This window comes from Magnolia sinica, chromosome 11 (assembly GCF_029962835.1).
Source record: "Magnolia sinica isolate HGM2019 chromosome 11, MsV1, whole genome shotgun sequence".
Taxonomy (NCBI): domain Eukaryota; kingdom Viridiplantae; phylum Streptophyta; class Magnoliopsida; order Magnoliales; family Magnoliaceae; genus Magnolia; species Magnolia sinica.
This window is the reverse complement of record NC_080583.1, coordinates 48,090,779-48,109,590: the sequence shown is the minus strand read 5'-3', so window position 1 is coordinate 48,109,590 and position 18,812 is coordinate 48,090,779. Positions and strand designations below refer to the sequence as shown.

The following is an 18,812-nucleotide window of genomic DNA, read 5'->3' as shown; positions in this document are numbered from 1 at the left end:
ACAGTAATCGGTATCGGCAATCGACACCGATAATCAGCATCGATAATCAACCTCGACATGAGGCGGGGTCCATAGATGGACAGCCGATGATGGATTAATTAAAAATCAATGGGGCCCAAGTGTTTGGGTTAACTCATTAGAGAATGATGAGAATGGGCCTAACAAGGCCTAAGGGAAGGTCGCAATGTGGACGTTCAACCATCATTGCCCATCAATGTGGACTTTTAATCAACATTGCTCCTAAGGAATGACGCTCATAGGGCCAATCGGATAGGGACCCACGGCCTAGCACAAGGGCCTAATATACATCATCATGGGTCTCAATTACATCAAATGGGTCAAATCAAATGGGCTGATCAAATGGGCTGGTACAAATGGGCTGAATCAATTGGGCCGATCAAATGGGCCGAAACAAATGGGCCGGTACAAATGGGCCAAATTGATTGGGCCGATCAAATGGGCCAAGTTAAATAGGCCGAGTCGAATGGCCGAGTCAAATAGGTCGAGTCAAATGGGCCGAGTCCAATACACCATTCATCCATTGATAGAGATCATTATAGAACAAAAAAAATGAATCTATCCAAGGATCATCTGAACCATACCACAAATGGTAGTGGTGATAATGATTTCCACAATTAAATTCCAATGGGCCACCGTAGTTTTTATTTTCCATCCAGTCTGTGTATAAGATTGCAAAGACCTAGATATAGAGGAAAAATAAATATTATATGGGTCCAGAACCTTAAAAATCCCAAAGGTTTTCAATGGTGGGTGTTCACCCCACTGTTTTTTGCAGTGTTATCCACTTGATATAGATCTGTCTTATTTTTAGTCTCAAGCCATGGGATGAGGTCGCTCGAATACTTGGATGGTTTGGATGGATCTCATCCATCAAAATGGGGCCATGAACACGTCAGATGGATGAATGACAGAGATATAGCACATGCGTCATTGGTCGGACCGTGCATGTCAGATGGATAAGCGGTATAGATACAACACATGCATCATGGTGGGGCCATGCTTGCATGCCAGATAGGTGGACGGTTTAGAATACAACACGTGCATCATGGTGGACCATGCTGATGGTTCCCACCATCCATGATCTAGGTGGTGTGGATTAAACAAATACACTACAGTGGCCCACCATCCACTTACATCCAGCGTCCCTTATAGCACTGTCCAAATGGATGTGGACGGTGTAGATATCTCTTGCAGGCGTTAAAGGTGGGTCCCACGTGTGAGTGGCCCACCATATCATTTGGTGAATATGATATATATATATATATATTATAATATTGAATATTATATAGTTAAATATAATATAATATATTTTTTATATTGGAAGTGTCTGCCATGCAGATTTCTTATAATAAAGGTGGGTCCCACGTGGGAGGGTGGCCCACCATACCACTTATTAATATAATATATTGTATTATATAATGATATATCATATATACACACACACACACACACACACACACACACACACACACACACACATAGAGATATATATAAGTGTATGTGTGTGGGAGATGGAGCGTCAGCGCTCAGCGTCCAGAGACGCTAGATGGACGGTCATAGGGTAAGCCCCACATGAATGGATGTCTGCATGATTCCATGCAACACGATGGCCCACGTTTGGTGGGCCACGCTGTGGAACGAGCTGATTTTTGTGTTTTTACTTTATCCAGGTCTGTCACATGGTAGCAAGGTGTGGATACAATGCATCCATCACGGTGTATCCTACCATTTGGACAACCCACGGATCATCTATCAAGGTGGGCCATCACACACACACCAAGTGGGCCACACAACTTACCATCATCAACACATAAAAAAATAAAAATGAAAGAGAGATGAAGAAAGAGAGAGGGAGAAAGAGAGTATGGTGGAGATGGGAGGGACCCCGCCACTATGGGTCCCTCTGAATACAATATATGCATCAATGGGTCCCGCATCAAGTGGGCCCTAAAATTTGAAATCGACGGTGGATCACCCACCCAACAGCCTTCTTCTTTAGCTCCTTGGACTCGTATGCTCCTTGCCTTTGATCTTGATGGAGGTTGATGAAGAATGGAGGGTTGAGATGGAATTCTAAGGGTTAGATGGTGGGGTGTGAAGCTCTCAACATGGTTAGAAATGGAGGGAGGCCATGGACGTTGGGAGCTCTTGCTGTTTTATTGGGAAGAAAGAGAGGGAGAGAGAGATAAGGAGAGAGAGGGGTAGTTGTAATCATGATGGTAAGGCCATCATGACTTGTAAGAGAGGGGTGTGGCTAGCAATTATGGACTAGGGCAATCATTACTTAGGGAAGAGAGATATTATTATTACATGCAAGAAGGGTTGACTTATGAAGAGGGACCATCATTATTTGTGTAAGGACATGACATCACCTACCTAGGAAATCGTGTCGGTGGGTCCCGCAATGTGTAGTCCATGGCCATTACAATGTGCAGTCCACATGTTATGATTTAGACGTTGGATCGATTCGCTAGTCACGGCGTTGGAACCGCAGCGACGGCGCGGTCACTAAGGTACAAGTTTCGGGTCAAGCCGACTTCAGTATGCAGGACTCAGCTTAGGATTACGTGCAAACGTCGAATACAAGTCGAGGGTTGTCAAAATTCAATTAGGGGGATCGCAGAAACCTATAGTATGGTACAAACTAGGATACGGGCCTTACATTACATGTATACACCCATGTTGGTGTCCTACACAAGAACTTGATTTAGGTCATACAAGAACCTAATTGAGTTTGACAATCAAACTCTTACACTCAATCCTACGCAAGGAAGCCTTACATGTTAAATTGAGCCTCATTGATGTGTCAATCTTAGTCGCTTCGTCAAAGCTCACCCGTGCTTGAATCTGCTCCTCAAATTCTCCCTCAATCATGATGTTGATGTGTTGCCAATGCTTCAACTCCAATAACAAACACCTTGCATGTGGTGCTTCAATGTGGTGATAAAGGTAATGGAAGGTTGGTTGAATCTCCTACAACTAATAGGAATGTTGTAATCCTAGGGGATTCACCTAAGCACATACAATTGAGGTCGGTGTCATGGACCGATCTCTTCCTGGCTTCCTCGTCCAAGCTGTTGCCCTTATCTTCCAAATTTACCCAATCCAATTTTACCCACAACAAGTAGATTTCCGCCCTTGTCTTTGAATTTAGACCATAGAATAGAAAGGAATAGTTGTTTGGAAGGTTTCAAGCAATTAGAAGATGGGATAATAAATCATAAAGTAGTCGAGGTCTATCATTTTCGAAAGGTTCATGCCTCATTCTACAAAACCAAGAAGGACCATGTGTTGAAGGTCAAATATTGCATATTATCCCCCATTTATATCTTGGTTTTATGAACATGATAATGCTTAATAGTCTATTTTATACATGTTTATGTTGCAAGGTGAATCTGAGAGCTTAGATTGAAAAGAATGTTAAAAGCATAGATATAATGCTCAAGAATTACCAAGCCAAAGGTTGGATCTTAGAAGACCAAAAGTGAAGAATTCACATTCCAAAGATCCAAGAAAACCAACTGGGGAATGAAGAAAATCAAATATTTGAAGAGAATTTGCATAATTCTCAACTAGTCGAAGCTCTGGCTCGACCAGTTGAAGCTTTTCCTCGACCAGTCGAAGATACTTTGACTTGAACTCCAGGAATATTAACTTCTAATTTCATATTATCTTCAACCAGTCAAAGATTGTCCTCGACCAGTTGAAGGTGACCCTCAACCAGTCGAAGGCTGTCCTCGACTAGTTGAGGGTTACGCAGATGTTGCACAAATTGCATAAATTTGCGGCTGTTTTCAGATTTTTTTCAACTCGGTGCGAAAGTTGGAGTTGCACAACTATAAATAGGAGTCTTTAGGATGTTCCTAAGTATCTTCGAGGGTTTGAGGAGTGGAGAAAAGGCGTGGAGAAGCCATCGCCACGAGTTTTTCTTCTTCCTTAGTTGTTTTCATGTTTTATTTAAGAGATTTTGGTTCAATCATGTTTATAGTTGGCTAAATTTCTTAGCTAGGCCTAAGAAGTGAAGCTTGTAGTGTGATGGGATGTTTCTTTTACTTTAATTCATGTTTATGTTGAACCTTCTTTGATTCTAGTTTGATTTTAAAGGAATATTTTCAGTTCTTAATGGTTTATTGTGACTCGAATTACAATAGATCTGCAATAGCTTTGAGTATCTTCTTTTCCTGATTTTGAGATTGTGGGATTGGTAAATCCTATTGTTAGCTAGATCCAATGGGCATGGTTTGGTGATGGAATCTCTTCCAATTATCACAATTCTCCTATATTGAGAATTAGGTTAAAGAAAGTTTAGATTGATCTTAATTATATATCTTCCAGTTGAATAGGATAGGACTCTAATTCCAATTGTGTGACTTGAATTAAGTAAGAGGGCTTCCTGATCTCTACAAGTGGATCCTTGGTAACCTTAGTTACTACCTTTGAATTTGTTAGTTTTAATCACTTTAATCACAATTACTCTTTCAATTATTCAAATTTAGTTTTAGTTCTTCATCTAATTCTAGTTCTAGTTAAATTCATAAGACACATAAGTTTAATCCATGTGGATTCGACCTCAGTCTCGCCAAGATTATTACTACATCGCGACCCTACACTTGGGGTTGTGAACAAGTTTTTGGTGCCGTTGTCGGGGATTGACGGTTGTGTCTTTCTGAGATTAACTAGTTTTAGAATTAGGTTAAGATTAGGGTTTGCTTACTTTCTATTTATAGGTTAGGGTTTTTCCAACTTATTTTTAGAAACTAATTTACTTTCTATTTGTAGGATTAGAAACTTTCGTAATTTGTTTTTAGAAACTAGTTTTCTTTCTTATTTTTTTAGAAACTAATTTATTTTCCTTTTTCTTTTGCAGGATCCCAATATAGAAACTTCTAATTTGGTAACTTCTTTCTAATTCTCTGTAACGTCTCAAAAAAATCCGTACAAAGTCCCGAGTACCACCTCAGCCAGAAATGCCTAAGGATCGTATCCTGTCGTAATTAAGGTGAAATTAAGTACTAAACTGAATAATCGACGAATTAAGCTTTGGCCACCATTTTCACAAATGAGAAGACCTAAAACCAGTAATACCACTGACTCAACACTACATGAAGACCTAGGAAAAATCCTAAGAGCCTATCGCTCTCGGGAGTATATTGAAACCCCGTATCGGACCTGAACCGCACGTCAAAAATCCGATGACCGCGAAACTATAGGATTGTGTTCGCCCTGCTGGCTTGACAACCCTCGTGGGAATTGAATCCAAATAGTGTCCAGAAATGCACAACCTGAGCCCTGAGTAAAGTGTGTGAGAAATGCGAATATCTTTAAAAAATGTATTGAAACTTAAGTGAATCGGGCCATTTGCTCATGCGCAAAATTGAGGATTTCAGACCATCAGTTTCTGACCAAACTTCACCCATGGGAAAGGGAAATTTCCCTGTACATATCCGTATACTCGTGGCCCCGATCGAGTAAGTATGACCGTTGATCTGACATGGGCTCTCCACGGTTGATCGGCCTATCCAATCGCGCTGAAATCACATCCTGGCCTAGATCCATTGTCAGGGGACTCACCCTAGATGTAAGTGAATAATGGGCCTTCCTACGTGCCCTATTTGTCAAAAATAGTCACCCTTTCGATATAAATTAAGTATACCATGGCCCTGGGGTCATTTGCATCACTTCTGGGCCTATATATAGCCCATATACCACCCCACCCCTCTCTCATACGAATCTCTCCAAACCCTAGGAGAGAGAAGAGAGAAAAGAAGAGAAAAGTGGAAGGAGAGGAGATCTTAGGAGATCGCTGTTGTGATTCTTTCCCACAACTCCATGCACTGAATCACTACTCCTTTTCGCTACACGACCAGTCTTGGCTACAATTTGGGTAAGAAAACCTAACCCTAATCTTGATTTAGAGATCCAGATAGAGTAATCAATGAACTAGCTAACCTATTTCATTGTTTAAGTGTCCGACGTTCCATTTTTGAGAACGTAGAATTCGAACTAAGTCAGAATGAAGTATTTCGACGAAAGGTGCGGACTATAAACGCTTAAGTTATGGTTTTCAGTGCTTTCAATGTTAGCTAATGATTTATGTTTGACTTGATTACTGCTATGTTGTCTTAGATACGCTGCTTTCGATACAATATACATGTGTGAACTGTATTGAACAAAATACGCATCCTATGTGTTTGTTGAAATGTTTGAATGAACATGTATGCATAATTTGTTCTTGTCGTGACTACTAATCTAGGGTTCATGTTGGTCATATGCATGATGACCTCCTTATGTAAGGAATTACTAAAATATATGGTGTAACTAACTTAGTCAATGTATTTAGTGAAGTATAACTTATGTGTTTGATAAATTGTTTGAATGAGAAAATGTTGATGATTTGTATTTATTAAGTGTATTAAGATAGGAATCTAAATTACCTTGTTCATATGTGTAGTTTCTTTCACGTAACCATATTTGCCCCTACGCGATTTATGGATGAAATGCAAGTGTCTGGTAACATGTTCAATGTGTTTGATGAAATGCTCAAATGAGGAATTTACTTGAATTGTTTGTTAAATGCTGATATGATTATCACATGTATTACATCTTACATCTGAGAAAGATTGGGACTACAACGTAGTCCAGGCAATCGATAATAGTTCCCGTTCAGGTGGCTGAATTAGTCTTGCCGCATTGGATATATTCAATGAATCCAGGTCGCACAATGACTATTGACAGTGGTTAGGCCACGAGGAGTGCTTATGCGGTCCATGTCAATTAAGTCAACGTGTGCTCGTACCAGTCGAACTTGTCTAATGAACCGATTGACCTATTGTCTGTTTACCATGTATGGACATCACTGCTTGAATCTAAAGTACCACTTACTAATGTAAAAGCCTATTTCAACCATGGTACTATGATCTGCCAAGACTCATGAGCCGAGCATGGTGGTATGGGATATTGTGGTCGAGCTGTTGGTCTATGCTGGGGTAACGAGCCTCCCCGTAGTGACCAGTGAGCAAACTAGACTCGTGAACCAGGCATGGTGGTATGGGACACTATGTTCGAGCTGTCGGCCTACGCTAAGGTGACGAGCCTCCCCATAGTGACCGCGAGTATAAACTTTGAACTTATCTATCGACTACTTTTCATTAGGGGTGATGCCCTACAACTTGTCTATCATATGTAATTAACTAGGATTGACGACCCTAGATGGATCCTTCGGTTTGGGTTAATGATATAAAGGGAGGGTACCTTAGCTTCCCGAACTTGCTATATGAATAAGCTTAATTAAGTACTCGACTAACACGGCCATGCATTGCATTGCATTAGTTAGGATGTGCTTTGGTGAGGAAGGTGCACTTTAGGTAGTGTTGTCATATGTGAACTTGGTTATCAGAGTCACTTGTGAGGGAGCTTTATGCGAGGGTATACATCATTACTTGCACACCATTCCTGCATTAGCAAGAGTAGCTAGGAAGTGATTGTTGTATTGCTTTATCATTACTGCTTGATTGACTTGATAACATGTTATCCTTTACCTTATAGTACCACTAAGTTGATCACTCACTCCCACCCTAGGACGGTGTTTTAAAACACCAACAAGACTTTATTGTAAATACAGGTGATGGGGAAGTCTATGCAGCAGAGTTAGACTTCATAGATGAGGAGGAAGAATTCTCCTACGTTCAGCTCTCATGAGGTCTATGTAGACCTCGTGCTGATTTGATAGGATTATAGGGACATATGGATTAGTTGGACACTTTACATTTCGATATTTTGTCTATTTTGAAACAATACATGTATATATTCAGCCCGGTTACATACTCATACTTCGGAGTTTATAAAATACTTTCATATTTAAATACTTGTGCTTCAGACTTTCACTTGCTTAATTTAATTATATCTAGACTATGATATGTTGTTTTGGCATAATCCCACTCATGTTTAACTCATTAATATGGACAAAATCTGAACATCATTATCCATGTTGCATAAGTGATGTACTGGATATCATGAGTAGAGCTTTTCTTGACCCTCGAAATTCAGGGCGTTACATTCTCTCTCTTTCTATTTCTAGATTTCTATTTCCCTTTTTCTTTTAGGGTTAGATTAGATTCTAAAATTGAGGGCTGAGAGTGTTTCATGCCCAAGTTAGTTCATGATAACACTCGACGTCTCTTGAGTGAAGGAGGATTGGGTTGAGGGGTTATCTATCCATCACAGGATTAGACACCACTTGAGATCCACAGAGTTAACTGAAGTTATGACTGTCAATCAACTAACCAATCAACCTCCAAATCCACCTCAACCTAGGGTTGAGGAAATCCATGATGAGAATGAGGTGCATTAAGCACCCCCGCCTCATACTTTACGAGACTATTTACAACCAGCTAGGGTGAGCACACCTTCATGCATGGTTTTTCCAGAAAATACAGGAAACATGGATATCAAGCCAGGAGTGATCCAACTCCTTCCAAAGTTCCTTGGACTTGAATCTGAAAGTCCATATCTACACTTCAAAGAGTTTGATGAGATTATAGTCACTTTATATTTTCCTAACGTGTCTGAGGACACGGTCAGGCTGAAACTCTTTCCTTTCTCCTTAAAAGAAAAAGCTAATACCTGGTTGCACTCACTATGTCAATGATCTATTGGCACATGGAATGCCGTGATAAGGGAGTTCATAAAGAAAATTTTCCATATCATAAGACGAACACCATCAGGAAGTCGATCATGAACTTCACCCAAAAGGAAGATGAAACATTATTCAAATGTTGGGAGCAGTTCAAGGATCTCATTAGTTCATGCCCACAACATGGTTTTGAAACATGACGCATAACAAATTTCTTCCAGGAAAGACTGACATCTTCCATGTGCCAATTCGTTGAGACAATGTACAATGGAGAATTTATGAACAAAAATGCTGATGATGTGTGGGATTACTTTGATAAACTTACTGAAATCGAACAATCACGGGACATCTCCCCAAAACATAGCACCACATCTAAGTTTACGCAATCAAAGGAGAAGGATAGGATATACTTGTTGAGAGAGGATGATGATATAAAAGCTAAAGTGGCCAATCTCACAAGGAAATTCGAAGCCATGGAACTTAAGAAGGATAAGGATAAGGAAGTTGTCTGTGGTATTTGTGCTTACAACGTTCATACAATTGAAAATTGTCCAACAATACCTGCTTTTCAAGAAATACTAAATGAGTAGTCGAATGCCATAAACAACTACTAGAGGCCTTTCAAAGGAACCTCCTCAAATACCTACAACTCCAGCTGGAGAAATCATCCAAATTTCAGTTAGAGGAATGGACAATCTACTACACCTCAAGGGATCCTTAACCAATTCTTGAATTAAAGGAAACCTCAAGAGGACCCAGTTTTAAAATACATTCAAGACCAAGAACTACTCAATCAAAATAACATATAAGTATTCTAGATATTAGATTAGCATTGGGAATGCTTGCATCGTTTATTCAAAAGATATAGTCACACTTAACAGTTGGGAAGAGAGGGGTGCTTCCAGCCTAACCTATCCCAAATCCTAAACCGCAATACGGAGTCAGTAAACTAAGCTCTTCAAATCCAATGGAGCAAGCTAAGTCTATCACCACTCTTAGGAGTGGGAAGATAATTGATAAATCGATTTCGGTAAGGGAAGAGAAGCCTAAGGACCCAGATGCAGATGAGACCGATAAACATAATGATGCTCCACGTGAGGTAGAACTAGAACTTCAAAACAAGCCGATTGCCCCATTTTTCCAATGGTTAATTACACTAAAACCTCTTTCTAACTCTCAGGACATTCTAGAGGTGCTGAAACAAGTGACGGTCAACATTCCTCTACTAGATGCTGTGAAACAGATACCTTCATATGCCAAATTTCTAAAAGACTTATGCATGACCAAAAGATGACAAAATAATCAAAAAAAAAATTTTTAACAGAAAAAGTGAGTGCTATCCTATAGCAAGATGTGCCACAAAAGTACAAAGATCCTGGTAGCCCAACCATCTCTTGTATAATTGAGAATTACTAGATTGAGCACGCACTTCTTGACTTAGGAGTGAGCATAAATTTGATCCCATACTCGGTCTACGAACAACTGGGTCTAAGTGAATTAAAACCCACCCGGACTACATTACAACTTACCGATCGCTCAGGTTGTGTACCGAGAGAGATAATTGAGGATGTGTTGGTCTAGGTTGACAAATTCTACTACCTAGTAGATTTTATTGTCCTAGATACTTAACCCATCATGAACATGAGCACTCAAATTTCTATCATTCATGGTCACTCATTCCTTGCCACATCAAATGCAATCATCAATTGTAGGAATGGAGTCATGAATTTTTCTTTTGGGAATATGAGATTGGAGCTCAATATTTTTCTTTTCAATATGAGCAAACAAGCAAAGGATGATGACAATACCCATGATATTAACTTGATTGATTCTTTTATGAAATATAGAACTCTGATGACCTTATCCTCTGACCCTCTTGAGACGTGCTTAGCCCACTTCCATGATTTAGATGATGATATGATTAGGGAGACGAGTGCTATGCTTGATACTATGCCGGTACTTGAAGTTAACTGGTGGAGGCCACAATTTGAAAAATTACCCTAAACTGATATAGTGCCTCTACCGTCTAACCTCAAGGCACTGAAGCTTAACCTAAAACCTTTGCCCTTTAAATTGAAATATTCTATTTAGGTCAAGATGAGACATACTTGGTGGTGATTTCTTCCCACCTTGAGCAAGAACAGGAGAGTAAGCTTATCTCTACTCTTATTAAGCATAAAGGAGCCCTTGGATGGTCGATTACGGATCTCAAGGGAATTGATCCTTTGATTTGTACTCACCGCATTTATCTAGAGGATAATGCGAAGACCTCCCAGCAACCACAACATAGATTAAATCCAAACATGAAGGAAGTGGTTAAGGCCGAGGTTCTTAAGATATTGGATGTGAGTATCATATACGCTATATCCGATAGCCAATGAGTGAGTCCAACTCAGGTGGTTCTTAAGAAGTCTGGAATCACCATCGTAGCCAATGCTAATAATGAACTCATGCCAACTAGAGTCACTAATGGTTGGATAATGTGCATTGACTACAGGAAGTTGAATACCGTCATGAGGAAGAGCCACTTTCTTTTGCCCTTCATTGATCAAATCTTAAAAAGGCTAGCTAGTCATTCCTATTACTATTTCCTTGATGGATGTTTGGGCTATAACTAAATAGAGATAGCCCCTGAACATCAAGAAAAGACCACATTCACAAGTCCCTTTGGCACCTTTGCTTACCGAATGATGTCATTCGGATGGTGTAATGCCCCTACCACTTTTCAGCGATGCATAATAAGTATTTTTTCTAACATGGTGGGGCAATATTTAGAGGTTTTCATGGATGACTTCTTTGTCTTTGGTCCATCCTTCAGTGATTATTTGGAGAATCTTAAATGTGTGTTGAAGTGATGTAAGGAAAAGAATTTAGTACTAAATTGGGAGAAGTGCCACTTCATGGTTCGTAAGGGAATTGTCCTTGGACATATCATCTCATCCAAGGGACTTGAGGTAAACAAGGCCAAGATTAATCTTATCTCTAACTTACCTCCACCTAAGAACATACGTGACATGCGATCCTTCTTAGGATACGTCAGATTTTACAGAAAATTCATAAAGGACTTTAGTCACCTCTCTCGTCCTTTATGCAATCTACTTCAAAAGGATGTACTATAGGAGTGAACTGGGCAATGTCAAGAAGCATTTTCTCAGCTCAAGGGCATGTTAACCATTGCACCTATCATGTAGCCACCCGATTGGAGCATTCCTTTTGAACTTATGTGTGATGCATTGGATTATGTTATTGGGGTAGTGTTAGGTCAAAGAAAAGATAAGAAGCCCTACGTTATACATTATGTAGGTATAACCTAAATTCTACCCAAGTGAATTACTCTACTACGGAGAAGGAACTCTTAGTTGTAGTATTCACTTTGGACAAATTTAAGTCCTACTTGATCGGATCCAAGATCATCATCTAAACTGATCATGCGACGCTCAAGTATCTTCTTTATAAGAATGATGCTAAGCCCCGCTTAATAAGATAGATCCTCTTACTCCAGGAGTTTAATTTGGAAATATAAGATAAAAAGGGAGTAGAGAACGTAGTGGTTGACCATCTTTCTTGCCTTAATCTCTCTGATTCCTATGAGATGACACATATAAAATATAAATGACATGTTCCCTAATGAACAATTGTTCAAAGTCTCCCATTCACCTTGGTCTTGCTATAGGTTTCACGCCAACACATTGGACTGTGCAAAATAAGAAAAAAAATTCTTCACCGAGGTTCGTAAGTCCTTCTGGGATGATTTGGACTTGTTTAAATATTGTCCACACCAAATATTAAGGAGATGTGTGCCAAACAATGAACACCAAAGTGTTATCTCCTTTTATCACTCTCAGGCCTGTAGTGGTCACTTTTTTGCTAAAAAGTCCACAACCAAAATTCTGCAATGTGGTTTTTACTGGTCCACTATGTTCAAGGACACTTAAGAGTTTTATAAAGCTTGGGAGCATTGTAAGAAATTGGGAGCATTGTCCCATCAGAATACGATGCCTTTGAACCCCATTTTGATCATTGAAGCATTTGATTGCTGGGGCATCGCTTTCATGGGACCATTCACCCAATCCTTTAGAAATTTATATATTTTGCTAGCAGTAGACTATGTCGTTAAATGGGTTAAAGCGATTCCATGTCGGAACAATGACCATCAAATGGTCATTATGTTCTTAAAAGAAAACATCCTTTCATAATTCAGAACACCTTGAGCCATCATTAGTGATGGGGGCTCGCATTTTTGTAAAAGGCCATTCGCAAACTTAATGAAGAAATATGACGTCTCTCACAAGGTGAGCACTCCATACCACCCACAAATAAGTGGGCAATCTGAGATTTTCAATAGGGAGATCAAACATATTTTGGATAAAATAGTTAACCCTGATCGAAATGATTGGTCAATCCAATTGACCGATGCTTTATGGCCTTACCGTACTGCATTTAAAACCCCTATTGGAATGTCTCCCTTTAGACTTGTCTATGGGAAAGCTTGCCACTTACCTATGAAGTTGGAACATAGGGCCTACTGGGTGATTAAAAATCTGAACTTTAATTTAGACAATGCTGGCGCACTGCGTAAACTCCAGATGAATGAACTCGAAGAGATCTAGAATGATGCATACGAGAACTCGAGAATTTATAAGGACAAGATGAAGGTGTTTCATGACCAATGCATTCTTCGAAAATCGTTCACACTAGGTCAGAAGGTCTTTTTATGTAATTCTTGGTTACATCTTTTTCTGGGTAAACTTTGATCTTGTTGGACTAGCCCTTTCATTATTATTAACGTCTATTCCCATGGGGCCATCAAGATTCGGAATCCAAATAGTGGCAGTGACTTCAAAATAAATGGACATTGTTTAAAGCCATTTGTTGAAAATTTGATTCAGACGACATGCCCATACCTCTTGATGATCTTATTTACCAGGATTGATCTCCTAATTTAATGGAGGTGTTAGGTTTTCTGTTTGCTGCCGTTTTAGGATAGTTTTCTTATCTTATGTTTGAGTCTTTTTTGCTTACTCATCTTCACACCGAGATCATTGGAAAAGCCCCAAAGTTCTTTCTTTCCGTCACTTTCCTTTTCTTTTCATTGTCTCTTTTACATTAAATGCTTATTTCTTTTACATTGAGGACAAAGTAGATTTTTAGGTTGGGGATGGGGGATTAGGTAAACTAATCAGTGTTTTCTATGTTTTCTCAATTTTGAGCAAAACTTTTGAAAATTTTCAATGTTTCAAGATGAAATCCATTTGGGAAGTGATGAATTGTGTACTTAAGAATGCTTGGAGTATGATAAGATAGAGATTAAATTTTGAATTGTTGGAGTTTAATCATCTAAGTAATCTATCACCCAAGTTCTTATGCTCAATTGACTAAGAAGAAGTTTGAATATCATGTTAATCTAAATTACAAGACACATTCAATTTAAGTTCTGTAAGACATGCCAGAATTTCTAATTGTTAGTATGTGAATCATTAATAGATAGTGAGAATTGAGTTTGGAGAATTTTATCTACCTTAAAAGAATAAAAGAACCAATTAAAAATAGGATATCGACAAAAAGGTTATGTACTATGAAAAAGAATAAAAAGAATGAAAATTTTGAAAAATAATGCAAAAATAAAGAATAAATAAAAATTGACCAACGATATAAAATCCAAGAATGGAAAAGGAAGGAAAAGGGGATAAGTTTAGAATCAGTATTTGAGTTTCAAACCAATCTAGATATGGTAAACACGCCTAACATGATGAATTGATAGTATTCGTGCGGGAAGTAAGTTGATTGTTACTAAGCACATTGAAAAAACTTGATATGTAAACTATGCCTTGATTTAATGGATAAAGAACTTATTTGATGGGTTGCTTATGTGATTTAGCTCTAAGTTTTTAGAATCTCACTATCGTATCTTAATTCTAACCATTCATACTTGATTGCACAAAGAATTGTTTTCTATAAGAGGTTTTGAACATTGAGCATTGAGGTTTATTTAACGCATACTTTGCTCGGGACTAGAAAAATGCTGGTTAGGGATTGTGTTGAGGGTCAAATATTACATCTTACCCTCCATTTATATCTTGGTTTTATGAAGATGATAATGCCTAATGGTCTATTTTATACATGTTTTTGTTGCAAGGTGAATCTGAGAGCTTAGATTGAAAAGAATGTTAAAAGCATGAATTTAATGCTTAAGAATCACTAAGCCAAAGATTAGATCTTAGAAGACCAAAAGTGAAGAATTCACATGGCAAAGATTCAAGAAAACCAAGTGAGGAATGAAGAAAATTGAAGATTTGAAGAGAATTTGCGTAATTCTCGACTAGTCGAAGCTCTGGCTCGACCAGTCAAAGCTTTTCCTCGACTAGTTGAAGATACTTCGACTCGAACTCCAGGAACATGAACTTCTAATTTAACGTGATCCTCAACCAGTCAAAGATTATCCTCGACCAGTCGAAGGTGACCCTCAACTAGTCGAAAGCTGTCCTCGACTAGTCGAGGGTTACGCAGATCTTGCATGGACTACATAAATTTAAGGTGGTTTTTGGATTTTTCCAACTCGGTACGAAAGTTAGAGTTGTATAAATATAAATAGGAGTCCCGAGGATGTTCCTAGGTATCTTCTAGGGTTTGGGGAGTGGGGAAAAAGTGTAGAGAAGTTGTCGCCATGAGTTTTTCTTCTTCTTCCCTAGTTGTTTTCATGTTTTATTTAAGAGACTTTGGTTCAATCATGTCTATGGTTGGCTAAACCTCTTAGCTAGGGCTAAGAGGTGAAGCTTGTAGCATGATGGGATGTTTCTTTTACTTTGATTCATGTTTATGTTGAACCTTCTTTGATTCTAGTTTGATTTTAAAGGAATACTTTCAGTTCTTAATGGTTTATTATGACTCAAATTACAGTAGATCTACAATAGCTTTGAGTATATTCTTTTCCTGATTTTGAGATTGTGGGATTGGTAAATCCTGTTGTTAGCCATCGTCCCATGGCATGGTTTGGTGATGGAATCTCTTCCAATTATCACAATTCTCCTCCATTGAGAAGTAAGTCAAGGAAAGTTCAGATTGATCTTAATTGTATATCTTCCAATTGGATAGGATAAGACTCTAATTCCAATCGTGTGACTTGAATCAAGTAAGAGGGCTCCCTGATCTCTACAAGTGGATCCTTGGAAACCCTAGTTACCACCTTTAAATTTGTTATATATAATCACTTTAATCACAACTACTCTTTCAATTATTCAGATTTCGTTTTAGTTCTTTTCTAGTTCTAGTTCTAGTTAAATTCAGAAGACACACAATTTCAATCCCTGTGGATTCGACCTCGGTCTCACTGAGATTATTACTACATCGCGACCCTATACTTGGGGTCATGAACACCATGGAGAAACTCAAAGAATAGGAAAAATGAGTGTCAGGGAATGCCCGAAGCTCGATGAGAAAGAACTTTAGGCATTCCCAAAACATACATTCCACAATGTGAAATTATGTACCCGTAGGTAGGCAAACGAACTAGAGGGGTCTCAACATCAATTATAAGTGCTTATATGTTTAATACACTTAAGGTTGTCAAATTTCATAAGAAAAAAGTGTAGTAGACAGATCGTAAGCAATGCCAGATCGCAACTACTCTACATGTTTGAAGATCAGCTCAAGATTGACTTATTATCTTAAGAGAAGACGTCGCTCGGTTTCAAGTTTAGTTAAACTCTATATCTGCTAAACAACATGTGGTATAACCTTAGAAAGACCTTAGGTTAGGCTCTTTCAAAAATTCATTCATTTTGGGTTATCTATAGTGTATTTGTTCTGGAGTTCGGCCAGCCTAACTTCTTTGGATAAACTAACTTTGAGTTTGGGCTAAAAAAATCAAAATCTATTGAAAATTTGGCCAACCTAACTTTTGGTTCGGCCGGCCCAACTGAAGATTGAGTTAAATTCCAGGAATGCAATCCTTTAAAAATTGCCAGAATTTGGCTAGCCAAATGGCAAATTCGGCCAACAGAATTGTGAAACACCTCGGGCCAGACGAATTTTAAATAGATTTTATCTCGCGCAATCCGTTAGTCGTTTAAGCAAATCTGGTGGAATCCAACCAGCCGAACCTATTCTTAGGCTACTTGAATTTCTAATATTTTTGGCTATAAATAGGAACCTTTTCTCATTCATTTTAACAATAAAAAATCACTCCAAACCTTCTGCAAATGAGAGAGAAGCTCAGGTCCTCGACAAGCTAACTGTATAGTATTTATAATTTCTTTTAAGCTTATTCAATTCTCTTTCTCAAGATCATTTCAATATTACTTTAAAGACTAATCTATACTCCTCTTGAGATCTAAAAGAATTGAATCAGTAGCATTTGGGTTTTTCATTTCTAAAATACCATAGAACCCTATACTCTTTCTATTAAGTGAATACAACTTCCTCTACATTCAAGAAATAAGATTTCTGCTATAAGCTTCTACTGCATCTTCGAATCTATGTTTGAAGATAAGCACATCATTTACTTTATTACATTTTAGGTTTTTCTGAGATAGCCTGTGAAAATCTCAGTGAGTTGATTTTTGATAGCCCGTGAAAATCACAAAGTGGGTTTTTGTATGTGATAGCTCATGAAAATTACAAAAGGGATTTTATTGTGGTGAACCCGTGAAAATCACAAGGAACTGTATATGTTTATTAAGCTGAACGTGTGAAAATATTGTTATAGTGAAAGCCAAAATTACGATAGTAGTAATTTTAGGAGTAGATTAGATGTGGTTTTTTAAAGCACCAAACCACTATAACTCCTTTATGCCTTGTGGTAAATGCTTTATTCTTTTTTGTGGTGAATGTTATTTATTTCATTCTTGTGGTGGTGCTATAATTATTTTATCTTCTTTTACTTGTTTGAAAGATTGATTTTAAAGACATTCGTGAAATAAGGTTGTCCTGCCTAATTTTTTATGTGAAGGTTGTCCTAGAATTATTTAAAATCAAGGTTTCAATAATCGGGCGATTGAGATTTTGTATTCTTTATATATTCCACTCTTTATTTTGATTATTTAGCATTGTCATATTCATCCCCCCTCTAGGACATCGATAGCTTGACTTTTCAAGTGGTATCAGAGTGAGGTTGCTCTTTAAAAAAAAAAAAAAAAAGATTTACCTCATAGATCTAGATCTAGAGCTATAACATATCAAATTTCGAAAGTTAATCCATTACCAGGCCCTCTCCCTTTGATGGCTCAAACTATTCATATCGAAAACCTAGGATGAGGATCTTCCTCAAATCCATCGATGAAAGTGTGTGGCAAGCCACTATGACCCAATAGATCCCTCCTATGATGGAAGCAATAACTGAAAATGGAACCGTGTACCAAAGAAATTGCATATAATTTTTGGACTATCGTTTAGAAAAGTGAAAGCAATGCTAATAAAAAATGCAATAACTTGTGCATTATCGCCAATGAATTCAAAAGAATCATTTCATGCGATACAGCTAAACAAGCATGGGATATTCTTTTGACGCATGAAGGAACTAACATTGTCAACAAATCTAACATCCAAATCCTCACAACTAAAATTGAGAAAATTTGTATAGAAGAAAATGAGTCTTTTATGGACTTCTATATGAAACTGAATGACATAGTGAATTCAATGTAGGGTCTTGGAGATAGACCCTAAAAGAAACTTTTGTGCAAAAATATTGTGATCACTTCCTGAAAGGTTTAATTTAAAAGTTACTAGTATACATGAATTGACTGATACCAACACTATGAAGGTTAAGGAGTTAGTTGGTTCTCTTCAAACTTACGAGCTAAATTTCAAAGCTCCTAAGATCAAGTCCATTACTCTTAAATCTTTTAAATCTAATTTAAAAGATTTTAATGTAAATTCTAATATTGAAGAAAATGAAGGTGATATGGCTATGTTAGTAAAGAAATCCTATAGAATTTTTGAAAATACGAAAAGAACAGATTTTCAAAAACCATTTGATAAAAGAAAAGGAACTTCAAACTATTGAAAATCTAAAACAAAAGACACCCAATTCTTTAACTGATTAAAATATGGGCATCTTGCTTCTAAATGTCTTAAAAAGGATAAATCTAGAAGAAAATGCAAAATAGTTACTTAGGATGAATCATCAGAATCTGAAACTAATTCAGAAACTGATGAATTAGAC

The 18,812-nt window shown here is 37.9% G+C and overlaps 1 non-coding gene across 1 annotated transcript; it reads right to left on the bottom strand.

The window, feature by feature from the left end:
- Nucleotides 1–8,736: 8,736 nt before the first annotated feature.
- LOC131219729 (small nucleolar RNA R71) lies at nucleotides 8,737–8,843 on the bottom strand. Its single transcript, XR_009158374.1, has one exon. It is a non-coding gene; the product is annotated as a small nucleolar RNA R71 (small nucleolar RNA).
- Nucleotides 8,844–18,812: the final 9,969 nt, after the last annotated feature.